Source organism: Botryllus schlosseri, chromosome 8, assembly GCF_051294905.1.
Source record: "Botryllus schlosseri isolate E-star chromosome 8, Bs_hap1, whole genome shotgun sequence".
NCBI lineage: Eukaryota > Metazoa > Chordata > Ascidiacea > Stolidobranchia > Styelidae > Botryllus > Botryllus schlosseri.
Genome location: NC_137243.1, coordinates 26,328,413 through 26,341,068, shown reverse-complemented (window position 1 = coordinate 26,341,068; position 12,656 = coordinate 26,328,413). Strand labels below are relative to the sequence as shown.

General features: G+C 39.8%; 1 non-coding gene across 1 annotated transcript; it reads right to left on the bottom strand.

Annotated features, from left to right (window-relative positions):
* Window positions 1-589: 589 nt before the first annotated feature.
* Trnan-guu (transfer RNA asparagine (anticodon GUU)) lies at window positions 590-663 on the bottom strand. The gene has a single exon. It is a non-coding gene; the product is annotated as a tRNA-Asn (tRNA).
* Between the last annotated feature and the right edge of the window lie 11,993 nt (window positions 664-12,656).

Genomic DNA, 12,656 nt, shown 5'->3' with positions numbered 1-12,656 from the left:
TTCGTTCGTATTATTGCTCGATATGATTACGCTTGCGCTCGAAAAATAGGTTTTAAAAATTGATCAGAATCCCTCTGCCAGTGAATAGTACTGAGGCTCGAGTAGTTTTCTCATGAAATATCACGGTTACATGGTTGGAAATCTAGAGTCGGATCGATCTCGCCACAATGACATGCTATGCCCGCAACCGGGCTAGCGCATGAGGAAAATAATGATCATATGTTTTCGCGCGCAGTATAACAGTTTTAAATAAGTCGGATGGCGCCGAAAACTGACACTATCATCATGTTCATGATGTGTTATTGTTTCTTCTTCGGCTCGAATGTTATCCAAGCCCTTTGCGTACGGAAAACTGACTGTGAATCTATAAGGACTTCAGCATATATGTTCTTATAGTATCATAATAGGACCTTTCGCTCTAGCCCTTGATATCATGCGTACTTTGAGAATCTAACATGCATAGCCTATATTACAAGTTACGAACGAATAAGAAAATTGCACAATGCGAGTGCTAGAAGTTATATGTTGTTGATCAGACGTCTTCGATGCAGTCCCCTCAGCAAGCTATCACCGTAACCAATTAAAATAGCGTCCCTGGGTGGGCTCGAACCACCAACCTTTCGGTTAACAGCCGAACGCGCTGACCGATTGCGCCACAGAGACAGCTATCGGTGTTTCTTAAGCTTTTTTTATGCGGCCCCTTATGAAAGGGATAACTACAGTTGTGTAGTAGGCCTATGACTAGGGCCTCCATAATTTGGTATTCGGGAAAGATTTGCAAATCACAATACTTATAATATGGGACCAGAATACGGTTAATTCGAAACTTTTTACTGGGATTGTCGTTGTGCTGACTGAAAAAGAATCATTTGTACTATGCGACTGCCGGATGACCAACTCGAACGCCATTTCGTATTCTTCCTTGTTGTCACTGTAACAAAGGATGACGAAGTGCCATAAATGTGGACATTTTTGCGTCATCGGAGGACATTTTCGATTTCACGAAGGAGGGCAATCCGTCCTAAAGGTGGGCGTATGGTAACCCTAAGGGTAACGCATATCGATAATCATGTCTATGCTAATTAGCGTTTCAGCTTATAGCAAATTCTAACTTGGATTCGACCCCTAGAACAATATTTATTTATATTTATTAAAGAATACACCGTTCATATTACGGCTTGGAGCCATTGACGGCTGTTGGGATGCTTTGGTCTATAGAGCAGGAGTGAGCAAACTATATGTTAGTGAAATTCGTATTATGAATTTGAACACAGTTGCAGGAACTTGATTAAACTTGTTTTATTTTTGTACTATTCATATCGTTTTTTGACTACAACGGTAATTCACACCAAGCCGATATTCTTCATCTCTGATCCCATAGATGCCGTATGTCTAAAGATGCCGTATACTAGAGACCAACCGATAATCGGCGACCCGATAATATCGAGACGAAATAACCTTTGGCGGTAGGAAGTCAGAAAACTACAATCTTTGACGGCTAGACTGAGAATATTGATATATTTCATATAGTTTACACTTTACAGGTGTCCAGATGCAGTCTTTCTAGTTTATTTCATGTTCAAGTATAATGGTGACTGAAAAGATGTTAAAATAAATTCTCTGAAGCTTTGAAAATGTGCTTATCTAATGTACTATTTTTAGATGGTACACGAACACCTATAGGCACAGAGTTGGTTGGCGTATTTGTATGAAAGAGGACTACAAAGCACCTAAATGAAAGTGCGAACGGCCTCTTCCGACAACACGAAATGTGTCGTCGTATCGCTAACTTTCCTGCAAAGAGGAAAAGTATTAGTTTATTATTATTTTCATAACTTCAAAACACTACAAAACTGCTATACAATAAAAATACTATGCCACAAATGTTTACAAATATGGCAGAATTCATGGCGTTTCCTGTTCCGAATCAAGCTTCAGGGGATCAATGTGGTGTAAGTGATCGATATGCAATGTTGGTGGCGTTGCAAATTGTTTTTTCGTACTCGGCAACTTGAATAGACCTGTTGGCTCAGTCGAAAAGCTCGTCCTTGTATTTTGCCGTAAAGCAGGCAAAAATACCAAGACAGTGATAGCGTGGAGCGTCCGGCTTCTTGATCGGCAGGTCGTGGGTTCTATCTCCGCTCGCGTCAGACCCAGTGATGAGCATCGGAGGGATTCGGATAGTATTCGGACCGGATTTTTCCGATTTTGTGACACAGAATCGGAGATTACTACAGATATTTATTCGGATATTTTCGGAGTGTTGTAACTTTTGCATCAGAATTCTCTGGATAGCTCTGACCAGAAGTGACTATTGATTACAAACCAAAACAGACAGTTGACACCTTGTAATATGACGGGTAACATGTAAAAATGTTTGCCAAGTAGGCTACACAAGTGAATAAAAATCAGCCATCCTCGCTGCAATTGGGGACTGAAGGGTAGACAATACTACTAGGCCAACGATATAATCACCATAGAAATCCTGATTACGCGTCATTCATGGCCTTCTTTTATTTGTGCCTGTACAATAGTGAGGCTCTCAAGGTAATAAAGGAGGCCGAAGTGTCATAAATGTGGACATTTTTGCGTCATCGGGGGACATTTTCGATTTGTTGAAGAAGGAGGACAAACCGTCCTAAAGGTGGGCGTATGGTAACCCTAAGTGTAACGCAAATCGATAATCATGTCTATGCTAATTAGCGTTTCATCTTTTGGCAAATTCTAACTTGGATTTGATAGAGTAATAAAGCAATCAGAAATGTAACTGACACACCGCAAAAACCCCAATCGGGTTTAAATTATGAATCGTGATTTCGTGATTATAACACGGTAAACCCCTCGACCCGTAGAACAATATTTATTTACATTCATTAAAGAACACACTGTTCATACTTGGAGCCGTAGACGGCTGTTGGGATGCTTTGGTCTATAGAGCAGGAGTGAGCAAACTATATGTTGGTGAAATTCGTATTAAAAATTTTAACACTACTGCAGCAACTTGATTGAACTTGTTTTATTTTTGTAGTATTCATATCGTTTTTCGACTACAATGGTAATTTACACGAAGCCGATATTCTTCATCTTTGATTCCGAAGATGCCGGCATCCAGATAACCATCCATATTGGTAAATGCCTAGTAGAAATCGAATTACTACAACGACTCCAATATGCGTTTCCCAATTTATTTCACCGTGAAATTGGTCAGTTATAGTTTTACTTCAATACTTTGTTCTTCGTATATTGCTGGTGCTATAACCAACATTTCGAAAGCCTAATGTTGTTGGAACATCGCAGAAACTCAAAACAGAAATGACTTAATTCGGATCACGAGCGTGATTTTCGATCCGCAAATCCATCAAGACCATTACTTTCAGCTGCGTATACTCGTGCACTGTGTAGTAGTACAACTCATTCATGTTGAGTGGTTTAAAAGCAATCTTAATATGAAAATTTCAAAATGAACTGATTGATGAATGTTTTGGATGTACCATCATATTTCTACAATGCATTTTGCGACATAGAAAGGTGGAGCGTACGGCATCTGTGAATGAACATGAACAATTTATATAAACCAGCAATAAGATGCCGCTTCGTGAAGTTCCGTAGTGTAGATAGTCCTGTAAAATTTGGTCTAAAAATTGGTCAACCTAGAAAATTTTCTTATAAAGATGTATTATATATTGTTGGAAAGATAATTTTACAATCTTTTCAATGATAGGTTTTGTCAATTTTTTTACCTTGGGGAAAAAAGTTATGATCAAAAACGTGCCAAAGGGTAAAAATTCAAATTAGGGAAAATATTAACATAAAAATATGAACAAAAGGCTACAAACTAATGAATTATCAACAGAAAAGCAGGATATACATGCAAAATGAATATATGAAAATAAAAATAGAATTATATATCTGTTTCAGGGAGTAAGAGTGAGCAAGAGGAGGGGGGGGGCAAGCAGAACTGTCCTTGTTCGTTATAACTTCATTGTGTTATTGGTTACTTACCATGGTCTGTTTCATTTACCTTGCTTGTTTTTTTAGATAGTGCTTAGTCAAAAAGAAACATAAATTTGTGTTAAGTGTAGAAAAGGCTTTCGGACTGAAGATTCACTGTGTCATTCGGGAGCTTATTTCTGAGTGATAGTACCATACACCCTTTAGACTAGGGTTGCATTTAAAACAAAAATCACTTAAAAACAAACCTGTCAACAAGGCCCTAATTTAAAACATGTTTTTTATTGTTTTTTGTTTTTAAGTCATGACGTCACGAATATTCAATTGTGATGTCATAATGGATTGAAATTGAACATTGAAAATATAGGGTAAATATAGCCCCTTTGACAAAATATCTGTACTACAACTGATGAACCTACTATTGTGAGGGTTCCAACCATCCCATAACGATATATCTCGGCTAAATTGGGTAGTAATTGTCCGTGTGCTCATACGAAATGTTTTGGGAAAGTATTTACACAATTATAGCATAATTTTATAATTTGAAAAAAAATATAATTTTGTTTTTTTAATAAGGCCTTTGTTTTAAAATATGTTTGGAACAAAGTGTTTCAAAACACCGTTTGTTTTAAACGCAACCCTACTTTGGACACTATAATTGGTCATGCTTTAAAACTGAATTGTGAAACGCTGATCGCAACTTTTCAGAAAAATTAAGGAAATGGCCATACTACGTACATCCACACATCATGCCGTAATTTATTGAGAAACCATGCGAGATCCAAGAAACGTTTGTGGTGGCTTTATCGAAAATTGGTATTTCGTCACTGGCAAATAATTTTTCTGTGAGAAATTGAATTTGACCTGTGGGGTTCCGATTGCCATGATAGAATAATTAGACACGAGCCACTTAGGCAGCTATGGACAATTAGATAGGCTTATATTTAGTTCGAAGCTCACGGTCAACATAAGGGAAATCCTTATCGGCTAAGGTTTTCTCGCAGGCGATCTATTGGCATACTTTTCAGAGTACCATATTGGCAAATACTTCGTAGGTTTTCGTGCATCGCGGCGTGGTAATGGTCGACGCCGAAATGCCTATTTTTATTTGCTATAAATCATGCTTTTTTCGGGGGGGGGGGGAGGGTAATCAATAATCAAAAATTTACCAACATGAAATCGCGTCCAGTGCGAAATAAATTGAAGAGTTGCATAAATTGTCGATAAGCGATGTATAAATAATTTATGTTCATTCACCGACATTCTTCCGGGCCCCTTCGAGATCGCGACCCCGAATTGGACGATTTGGGGTGCGGCAGTTACAGTCCTGTTAAGGGGTCAAAGTCCGGTCGCTGTTTCTGGTTGAGATTTTACTATTGGAAATATTTTGCGCTTCAATCGCATATATATATATTAATTGCATGTGGTATATTCGGGGTCAAATCAAGGTTGTTATAACAGCCATCTGGGAAGGGTTCATACCATGTGCTTCGAACCAGATGTACGTAATCCGAATTCCCATCTGTGTTGGCTATACGGGAAATTAATTGTATTGGGTTTTGTTTTAGTGCTTTGTGTGTCTAGTAAATCAACTGGGAATGTCATGGAGATATCTGCCCACATTGAATTTGGTACCCAGTTATTAATTTTAACACGAACGTATTTCAAACAAAGCTCCGCTCCGCGACGATGTTGGCTGTATATGATTTCATAAAAGTAGTAGCCTTAACAGCCCCTAAAGCGCGGTAACTGAATATATTTTCGAATATTCTACCAATGGGTATTGTGTCATCATAAACATTTTGTGTTAGCCGAGAAGATACGTGTTGCGATTTTGTATGTAGCCACGTCCGACTAACTGTCGAAAGTATGCGACCACCCTCCCCCGACCAAATATACTTAGATATTTCTGCCACTTGAAGTAGTTTTCACGTGTCTTAAAATTACTACTTATACTGTTAATTGAGTAGAAAATATAGGGATTTACTTGTGCTACTTGAGTAGCAACGCCAATCACGTCTACAAACTCTAGTTCAGTAATTCTCAATCGGGAGTAAGTGGAGCAGTTTCAGGGGGTCCGCGAAGCGAAGCGAATTTACAAAATAGTTAATAACCTAATTTATATTTTTCAAATTAGGAAAATCACGAGATAGCTTTGCTTCATTCCAGTAGAACTCACATCAACAGGATGCCCGTCTGAGATGGAATATCCTGCTGTGTGGACTCATTTTAGTTGCTAAATTGCCAATAGCCCACTGATGCAAATATTTGGCTGTATAGAGGTGTTTTGCTGGTCATTGTGTAAAAAACAATTGGTTGGATAAGTAAAGTCAATCACGGAGACTTCGCAATGTTCGCAAAAATCCGTTTTCTCCTGTGATATAGGTCTACATAACCATTTCCACAATAACTTCAAGATGAGCTGCTAGTTATAAATTAACAGGCTTGACGTTATATGTTCAATATTAAATAGTTTGTCAATTTGGGTGTCATCAGTGTTGCGATCATACCCAAATGTGTCGTCAGAAGCGTTATGCCTTATTATTACATTCGCCACCACTTTTCTTTGTCTAAATGGATTTTTAGCACTCGCTGATATGATATCGAAGGCGCAGATTTTAAAGACACGACCACGTATTTGAAAAAATGCAGTTGAATAATTAGCTTTGAAATAATGAAAGTCAACCCAATTTCTACATAAATACAATGCTGTTATTTTCAAGAAAAGTAATTTTGTTGCTGTTTATCACTAGCCTACAGTTATCATTTGTACAAGACAGATGACGATTGTAAGATAATTGAGCTAAATTTGAACTAAAACTTCGAGGGGGGTTCATGAGGGTCCAAAAGAGGTTCGCGAATACAAAAAGGTTAAGAATCACTGCTCAAGTTCATAGTATATTATTACGGAAAATCAGAAACCGCAAAAAATGAAAAGCTTTTTGTACATAGAACTGACGCTTAATATTGCAAAACACAAACAAAAAGCCTCGATACCATTTAAAAACATCTCTGCCTCTGTTCCAGTATGGTATTTGGTGTGGATTTTTGAATTTGTTGACCAATGTAATTTTATGGGTCGAAAAGAGCTTCTGATTGTACGATGATAGAGAAGCACTGTATTGAAGTTCACCGAAGACTCACTCATTCTGTATTACAACAACCCTGGTTTCATGATATGATTTCAATACCAATATTTGATCTGTTGCTATTGTATGCTAACCAGTAACCATGATATCACTAACGAAAGCTGAAATTTGATTAATTTATGAAAATGAGAAAAATTATTACGGAAAAAATCTGACGTGATGGAAAAATTATCAGCACAGAATCGGATTCAGCAACCATAAATTATCCTAAATCAATCATTAAAATATTTGACGCTAATATTTTTCGAAATTTATAAACCAGTGTTATCTCCGTCTCGGTCAACTTTTTGCCCCCTTAACGTATGATAAATAACCTCTTAATAATGTTATGTTTCATTGTTCGATTGTTAGTTTGCTTTACTGAGGGTGATATTCCAATTTATGGTGTTGTATTCTGATACGAAGGTATCGTATTTTAGCTTATAATTGTATTTTAATGTTAGGCAAAAAAGTGCTTTATCCCCTGACACGTTTTTGGTCATAACTTTTTTCACCAAGGTAAAAAAATGACAAAACCCATCATTGAAAAGCTGATAAAATTATCTTTCTAACAGTATAGAATACGTCTTTATAAGAATTTATTCTAGGTTGACCGAACATTCTACAGGACTAAGAGGATATCACATCTGCTTCACACGCACAAGGTCCTGGGCTCAAGTCCCACCGAAACTACTTTTTTAGCGTGTCCTTTTTCATGCACCGCAATTGGCTAAGCGTAAATTAATTATTCACTTCGGAAGAGAGTGTGCGCAATACGCTATATTACAGTCAAACGTTTGTGAAAAAAAGGATTAGTGGCTCTCAACCTGCAGGAGGCGTGAAAAAATCTGAAGGGGAACGCGAAGCAGCGGTGAACAGAATTTCTTTTTTTACGCCTAGCGTGATTTACCCAGAGGTGGTCAGTAACGAAGTACTTCTACTTTTTTGAAGTACTCAAGTAGTTTTACCCTACTCCTGCAACTTACTCAAGTATATCTGATTTTCACTACTTCTACTTCTACTTTGTAATAATTTGTGATCTACTTACATAGTTTTCGCTATTTTCAGTTTGACAAGTAGAAGTAGACTAATCCCTCAATACGAAAAATAGCCTGAGGAATTTCGGGGCAGTTTTCACGGAGTACCAACATTTTACATTCATAAAAGTCAAGTAAAACTCTGAAAGTTTGTTGCGGTTCGCTCACAGTAGTTATGGAGTGACAAAAGTGTTTGCACGAAAATATCAGTGAATATAATTTAGCTACCGGATTGCTTGGTTCCGCTCAAACCGCATTGTCGCCCATATCAAATATTTCATCACAGTAAATATGGCCCACCTTAACGTCTCGCAATATAGCAATCACCTATCATATCGTAATCGAGCTGTTATGTTCTTGATCTTGTTTGAACAATACCTCAATACGACGAGGTTGCAATATGAAATCAGTATATTGTACAGCAGACTAACGTTAAGACAGGCGACACGATCCAGAGTTCAGTTAAACGAAAAACGAGTAGATAACAGAACACAGGGTATAAATACGAAACACGACACACGAGGAAATAATGATTGGCGGTAATTACTAATCCTAGAAATTAAAGAACAAACGACGACAACGTAAAATGCACGAACGTAACAGTCCTCCCCTGTAAGTTGAAAGTACAGGGACGCGGTTTACGTTGGCCGATAGAAATCAGTTTGTGTCCTAATTCTAAGCAGATAACGATCGAGCGGGACTAGCTGCAGGACGTTGTGCCCTATTCCTGACCAATGGTTGCTCAACTTGTGGTTGCTGAGGTTGAACAACTTCCTGTGTGGCTGTATTATTACCAGCTGAAACCAAGCGTGGTTGGAGTTGGTTTTTGTGCCTTCTGCAACACCCATGATCTGTTTTTATAATGTACACAAAACGTCCCAGTATTTCCGTCACCACGCCAGCAACCAACTTTGGTCCGCGTCGGTAACTGCGCGCGTAAACCGACGAACCAATCTCGAAATGAGTGACTGATTGTCTATGCGTAACGGGTTTCGATTTATCGAAGGGCGAGCACAAACTTAACAAATTGTGCGGCTGGCGACCAATGTTCCCTCTAAGCTGCGGACGTGCGCAAATGCGCAGTGCTGAAACGGTCTCTGCGCACAGAAAATCTAAGCTGCGCACAAAAAAATCGAAGTGATGTTTTTTTAGTCGTTGCTCACTGTTGTCCAATGGACCACGCTGGCGAGCAGACTCGTGACAAATTAGATGGAGCATTGCCACGGGCAAATAGTGTTATCACTGAAGTCTGAAACCGAGGTTCAAGTGCGGCCCGCAAAGGTAAATATTACGCTCCGTGAAGAAATGACAATTTACAATCACGTGCGCCTCACGGAAGAGATTTTTTAAAGTATGGTCTCGTACGCGTGAGCGATACTGATATCATTTCAATAGCGCAGTATCTTCTGGAAATGGCGAAATAACACGGTTTACCAAAGTTATATATAACAATGGGCTAGCTCGAAGTTAATCTGCGAGAAACTAACGAATAGTCTTCTCCGCGTGGCATGAACATTGCATAAGATTTACTCAGGACCGTAACTGCCGCACCCCAAACCCCCCATTTGGAGGGGCCGAGCTTGAAGGGGGCCCAAAATTATGTCGTGAATTAACATAAATCATAGTGTATTTTTTGAAATAATTCATGAATTTTTTTCACGCTACTCGCGATTTAATACTATCAGATATATTGAATATTGGTTATTACCCTTTCCCAACAAAAAATACGAATGCGTTATAGAAATGGGCACTTGGGCGACGGCCATTACCGCACCATGACGTGCCATGACATATGAAGTTACAGGCTATGTAACATGCGACTCTGAAAAGTGAGCCAGAACGATCAGCCACGAGAAAACCTTGGTCGAAAAGGACTGCCCTTATGCTGACCGAAAACTTCGATATATATACATATATGATTAATATGTCCATAGGCGCCTAAATGGATGGCGCCGAATGTTCCTGTTCTGACGATCCGAGTCCCACAGCAAGACAAATGCCATATCGAGGGAACATTATTTTCCGATGAAGAAATGCCTATTTTAAATCGTGTACGTCTGTTAGTTTAGTACGTTTGGGCGATTTCAACAACTTTTGACACAGTAGATGGGAGGTCCCGAAATAGCATCATGTAACGAAGTCATTATACCAACGGGTAGGCCCGAAGATGTCATTATTATTTAGAGGGCCACTCTATTCCTACACTCGATCAGCTCTACCGGTAAATCTGATTATGTGAGCATGGAGAGGATAAAAATTGATAGCAATATATATGCAATTCCCGATGATATTGGCCGATGCAATCATGAATTATATAAAATTTTCGCGCTTCGCGCGTTTAGGCGACCCAACCGCTAAACGGGAGCCAATGTAGACGATAATGAGCGGTCAAAAGCCTAGATGCCGAGGGGGGTCTGGGGGGCCAAGCCCCCCAGAAGTTGGTTTTATCACCCTATTGAGGGGGCTGGTTGCGCACTGTTGTCCAAGGGCCTGCGCAGTGAGTTGACGTGTTTGCGCAGACTCGTGAAAAATTAGAGGGAACATTGCTGCCGACCATGTAAAATCTCGGCAGGCGTTTTCCAGTCTAGGCCCGGGTGCGGTGCTCATCGGTAAGTAGCGAGAAGTGTTTGGAGCGCGAAGTTGAGATCTTTTCCCCCGTCGCAATTTTGTATCAATCCAGCTTTTAAAGTCTGGACCAAACGCTCCGCTTCCCCGTTCGAGGCAGAAGAAGACGGTGATACGATATGGCTTATTGTCAAATTCGAACAAAACGTATCGAATTCATTTGATGTGAATTGCGGTCCGCCAACCGTGACAATTGTTACGGGCAAGTCTTCGATAGAGAAGACTTCCCTCAAAGCGTTGACTACACACAAGGTTGTGGTAGATCCGATATTCAATCCTTTAACGAAAGGATATTTCGAATGCGCATCGACGATGACAAGAAACATTTTATTTTTTATTGTACCTGCGAAATCCAAGTGAATCCGTTCAAAGCTTTCAGATGTTTTGGGTCATTCGCGATACTGACGATCAGGCGCTTTCATTACTTTACGGCAAGCGTCGCAACTCTTCACGAGATTTTCACTGTCGCGATTAATGGAAGGGCATACGATGTAACGTCGGGCCATCTGCTTCATTTTCGCGATACCCCAATGTCCTTCGTGCAACAATGATAAGGCTCGCGCTCGAAGTGACTGCGGAATTACTACGCGCTGAAAATCATCAATATTGAGCATGACTATGTCGTCGTGCAGAGAGAGCGAATGTTTGCGAGTAGAAAACCAAGAAAAATCATCAATGCGTGTCTTTGGATTCCAGTTACCATGAGAGACAGATAATTTGACTAGTTTCATGGTTTTGTCTTTCAGCGTCGCGTCGCGAATTTCATTACGAGTTAACGGTAAGCCATCGAATGCCATATTAATAGCGTGAACGATCTCTGCGTTTTCACGAATTTCCAGTTCGTCAAACTCAGGGTCTGGACCCTTTGGTAAGCGAAATAAACCGTCAGTGTTTCCGTGCTGATTAGTCGGCGAATGTCATATTGATAGGCCATGAGCGTTAGTGCCCATCGCTGTAAGCGTTGCGATGTAATCACGGAAATTTTCTTGTCGGGCGAAAAAATAGCTAAAAGCGGTCTGTGGTCCGTCACGTGCGTACATATTTTACCATACAAGAATTGACGAAATTTAGGGACGAAATTTAGATTTTTGCGAATCGGAAAGCGTTTTCGATGCGTGCACGATCGGTCTCTCTTCGCAACTGTGCTCGATGGAGAGGACAGCGCCGATTCCGAAGCATCCGTCGACAAAATGAGATGCTTGTTTACATGATAATGAGCTAACTGCGTAGCGTCGTTTACGTCGTTTTTGAGAATGCGAAAAGCTGCGTCACAGTCCGTATTCCAAATGAATCTCGCGTCTTTTTGAAGAAGGCGATATAGCGGAGCGGATTTATTCGTAAAATTAGGAATAAACGCGCGATAATAATTGATTTTGACCAGCAATGCCTGTAGCTGGCGAACATCCTGAGCAGTGGTGGCTTTTGCGGTAGGCGAGGTAGGCGGTCGCCTAGGACCCCCCTGGATGATTTACGCGCTTTCGAGGGCCCCCTCCTCGGTTCGCGCGCCTTTTCCAACTATTTCACCGGTTTACGCGCTTTTTTTCAAGTATTACCATTTTCTGAATAACCACGGAATCCTTGTATCCATAAAGAATATGGTATTGTACCGTAAAGGCAGGTCAATCATCAATTCTCAGTTTTTAGTAATCATTTTATGAGTAACCACAAAAATCCATGCACCAATGTAGAATATGGTACCGTAAGCAGTAGTCGATCATTAAATTTCTGCACTAGTTGCAAGAGCTCACTTTGATTTGATCATCTCCATCCTCCTACATTTACGCGAATGTTATCATTTTGCAAAAAAACTGAAAATACATGTACCCAAGTAGAATATAATACCGTAAACAGTAGTCAATCATTAAATTTCTGCACCCGCTAAAATGGCTTACTTTGATTTTATGAAGGCCCCCCC